Source organism: Procambarus clarkii, chromosome 12, assembly GCF_040958095.1.
Source record: "Procambarus clarkii isolate CNS0578487 chromosome 12, FALCON_Pclarkii_2.0, whole genome shotgun sequence".
In the NCBI taxonomy this organism is placed as follows: Eukaryota; Metazoa; Arthropoda; class Malacostraca; order Decapoda; family Cambaridae; genus Procambarus; species Procambarus clarkii.
Window position 1 is genome coordinate 21,199,253 of NC_091161.1, and position 4,638 is coordinate 21,203,890.

The 4,638-nt window shown below is 38.5% G+C and overlaps 1 long non-coding RNA gene across 1 annotated transcript in view; it reads left to right on the plus strand.

The window, feature by feature from the left end:
• LOC138364110 (uncharacterized) overlaps positions 1 to 1,843 on the plus strand; it is a 41,713-nt gene extending 39,870 nt beyond the window's left edge. The window contains exon 4 of the long non-coding RNA XR_011228299.1: positions 956 to 1,843. This is a non-coding gene — a long non-coding RNA (uncharacterized lncRNA). The remainder of the gene's footprint in view (positions 1 to 955) is intronic.
• Positions 1,844 to 4,638: the final 2,795 nt, after the last annotated feature.

Genomic DNA, 4,638 nt, shown 5'->3' on the forward strand with positions numbered 1-4,638 from the left:
GTCCTGTTTCGTCACAATTAAACACTTGTTGCAGTAGGTATCCCTCAGCCTCTGCAAACTCTTAAATTCGTCAATAAATCGTCCAGCGGCTGGTTTGTCTGAGCTGGCTGCCTCCCCATGCCTTGTAACACTATGGATACCACTTCTCTTTCTAAATTTTTCAAACCAGCCCCTGCTTGCCTTAAACTCTTTCGTATCTGCATCACTCGTTGCAGGGGTATTCTTTAGAAGGTCTTCGTGCAACACCCTGGCTTTCTCACAAATAATGGCCTCCGAAACACTATCACCCCTTAACTCCTTGTCGTGTATCCAAATTAATAACAACTTTTCCACTTCTTCAAGTATTTGTGGTCTTTGTTTCGTTATTGTTCTTACTCCTTTTGCCACTTTAGCACCCATAATCTCATTTTTCTTCTTAAGTATAGTGCATATTGTTGATGTGGCTTTGTTGTACTGCCTACAAAGTTCAACAACACGTGTACCGTTCTCATGCTTCCGAATGATCTCTTGTTTCTCCTATACTGTCATCCTCGCATGAGCTTTCTGGCCTTTATCCTTACCACTGGCTTTCTTGGGACCCATGGTGAGATATATAATAACAAATTGTATAGAAAATCGCCAAAAATCCAACAAAACACTGAAAATCCGCGAGAAGAATTGATGTGGGGGTAGTCACTGAGCGCGAGACAATGGTAAACAGAGGGGCGGCGGGGCAGAGGGGTGACGATCGCCGAACCACCACGCGCTAGGTCGGCCTGTACGCGTATCGACAAACTCGCGTCCCGAGGTAACCCTTGCCTTCCGAGACATATTTTTGGAGGAAATCCTGCTCGTCTTCCGATAAACTCGCATACAGGTACACTCGCATTCCGAGGTACCACTGTGTATATATATATATTATATATATATATATATATATATATATATATATATATATATATATATATATATACAGGCATACCTCAGAATAAGAGTTTAATCCGTTCCTGGAGACGCCTCGCCTTCCGAAAACTCGCATTCCGAAGTTAATTTCCCCATAAGAAATAAAGGGAAATGAATTAATCCGTTCCTGACTACCCCAAAAACCCCACATCAAACTAAATTTTTATACCTAATTTACCTAATTCATCTAAATAAACCTACAAAACTGTGTTCCAGTTATTACTTACCTTGCTGTCGAGTGCTGTAGGCGTATGGAAGATGGTGAGGAGGGGGGAGGAGGAGAGGAGTTACTGTTTGGAAGGGGAGTCCCCTTCATAATCACATTACATAACCCCATGCCTTGTAACACTATGGATACCACTTCTCTTTCTAAATTTTTCAAACCAGCCCCTGCTTGCCTTAAACTCTTTCTTATCTGCATCACTCGTTGCAGGGGTATTCTTTAGAAGGTCTTCGTGCAACACCCTGGCTTTCTCACAAATAATGGCCTCCGAAACACTATCACCCCTCAACTCTTTGTCGTGTATCCAAATTAATAACAACTTTTCCACTTCTTCAAGTATTTGTGGTCTTTGTGCCGTTAATGTTCTTACTCCTTTTGCCACTTTAGCACCCATAATCTTATTTTTCTTCTTAAGTATAGTGCATATTGTTGATGTGGCTTTGTTGTACTGCCTACAAAGTTCAACAACACGTGTACCGTTCTCATGCTTCCGAATGATCTCTTGTTTCTCCTCTATTGTCATCCTCACATGAGCTTTCTGGCCTTTATCCTTACCACTGGCTTTCTTGGGACCCATGGTGAGATATATAATAACAAATTGTATAGACAAATCACCAAAAATCCAACAAAACACTGAAAATCCGCGAGAAGAATTGATGCGGGGGTAGTCACTGAGCGCGAGACAATAATAAACTGAGGGGCGGAGGGGCGACGAACGCGCTAGGTCGGCTGTACGCGTATCAACAAACTCGCGTCCAAACTCGACTCCCGAAGTAACCATCGCCTTCCGAGACAAATTTTTTAAGTAAATACACCTCGCCTTCCGAAAACCTCGCATACAGGGACAATCGCATTCCGAGGTACCACTGTATATATAACTGAAAACTCACACCCCAGAAGTGACTCGAACCCATACTCCCAGAAGCAACGCAACTGGTATGTACAAGACGCCTTAATCCACTTGACCATCACGACCGGACATAATGAGGTGATAGCCGAGGCTATTTGAACCACCCCACCGCCGGCACTCGGATAGTAATCTTGGGCATAGCATTTTCCCAAATCACCTCATTCTTTGGGGCACACGTGAGGAACACAAATGCGAACATTTGTTCGCACTGTATATATATATATATATATGTATATATATATATATATATATATATATATATATATATATATATATATATATATATATATATATATATATATATATATATATATATATGTCGTACCTAGTAGCCAGAACGCACTTCTCAGCCTACTATGCAAGGCCCGATTTGCCTAATAAGCCAAGTTTTCATGAATTAATTGTTTTTCGACTACCTAACCTACCTAACCTAACCTAACTTTTTCGGCCACCTAACCTAACCTAACCTATAAAGATAGGTTAGGTTAGGTTAGGTAGGGTTAGTTAGGTTCGGTCATATATCTACGTTAATTTTAACCCCAATAAAAAAAAATTGACCTCATACATAATGAAATGAGTAGGTTTATCATTTCATAAGAAAAAAATTAGAGAAAATATATTAATTCAGGAAAACTTGGCTTATTAGGCAAATCGGGCCTTGCAAAGTAGGCCAAGAATTGCGTTCTGGCTACTAGGTACGACATATATATATATATATATATATATATATATATATATAATATATGTCGTACCTAGTAGCCAGAACTCACTTTTTGGCCTACTATGCAAGGCCCGATTTGCCTAATAAGCCAAGTTTTCCTGAATTAATATATTTTTTCTAATTTTTTTCTTATGAAATGATAAAGCTACCCATTTCATTATGTATGAGGTCAATTTTTTTTTATTGGAGTTAAAATTAATGTAGATATATGACCGAACCTAACCAACCCTACCTAACCTAACCTAACCTATCTCTTTAGGTTAGGTTTGGTTAGGTAGCCGAAAAACTTAGGTTAGGTTAGGTTAGGTAGTCGAAAAACAATTAATTCATACAAACTTGGCTTATTAGGCAAATCGGGCCTTGCATAGTAGGCTGAGAAGTGCGTTCTGGCTACTAGGTACGACATATATTATATATATATATATATATATATATATATATATATATATGTCGTACCTAGTAGCCAGAACGCAATTCTCAGCGTACTATGCAAGGCCAAATTTGCCTAATAAGCCAAGTTTTCATGAATTAATTGTTTTTCGACTACCTAACCTACCTAACCTAACCTAACCTAACTTTTTCGGCTACCTAACCTAACCTAACCTTTAAAGATAGGTTAGGTTAGGTTAGGTAGGGTTGGTTAGGTTCGGTCATATATCTACGTTAATTTTAACTCCAATTAAAAGAAATTGTCCTCATACATAATGAAATGGGTAGCTTTATCATTTCATAAGAAAAAAATTAGAGAAAATATATTAATTCAGAAAAACTTTTCTTATTAGGCAAATCAGGCCTTGCATAGAAGGCTGAGAAGTGTGTTCTGGCTACTAGGTACGACATATATATATATATATATATATACACAGTACAACCTCGATTCAACGTAACCCGATTCAACGAATCTCCGGTTAGTTCTCACACTTTTCAGGCCGGATTTACTCACCCGGTTCGACGAACAATGGTTCGCCGAAGCGGGGGATGTTCGGATTTGCTTACGACGCCCAGACAGAGTTCACAGATTGGTGGAAAACTTTCACATTCTTTCACAGATTACAATTATTAATTCCTTCATATGACACGTTGGATCACACAAGTGGACTACACAAGTGGACCGCACAAGTGGTCCACATTTCGTTCACAAGCTTATGATGTTGGGACAGAGTTCACAGAGTGGTGGAAAACTTTACCATACCATCACAGATTACAATTAATAATTCCTTCATATGACAAGTTGGATCACACAAGTGGACCACACAACAAGTGAATCATATGAACCAAACACCAGCCAGAGTCGTCCACACAAGTGAACGACTGAGTTTCAATTATTTGCATTCACCAATTGGTCGCACACGTATCTTTGTAAATTAATTCAAAGGTTGAAGCGTGAATAGCTAGCTAATGTGTTGAAATCTTCTTATATACATTTTCTGTGATGAAACAAGACGAGTGAGGGTGAACAGATAAGGGAATATTGTAGAGTAAACTTCACTTTACAGTTAGGTTTCACTCACTTTCGTCTGTGTTGTCATAGTTCAGTGACCCATGACTTTGAATGTTTCACATTAATAAATCATTTCTAAAACTGGTGTTTTAATAACTCTTTATTATCCTAATTAAACTAAACTAAATAAAACAAAAAATATACTGTATTATGATAGATATCTGTTAAAGTATTTGAGAAATTATTCACGTTATTGGTGGCACAACTCCAGCACGAGTGGACGGGTCTAATCCCTGTCCACACAACACCATGCTTGTTTTGTACGATTTTGTCACCACAGTTCGGTGATCTACGGCTTCGAAATAATAAAATTAATAAATCAGTTCCAAAGTATTTTTATA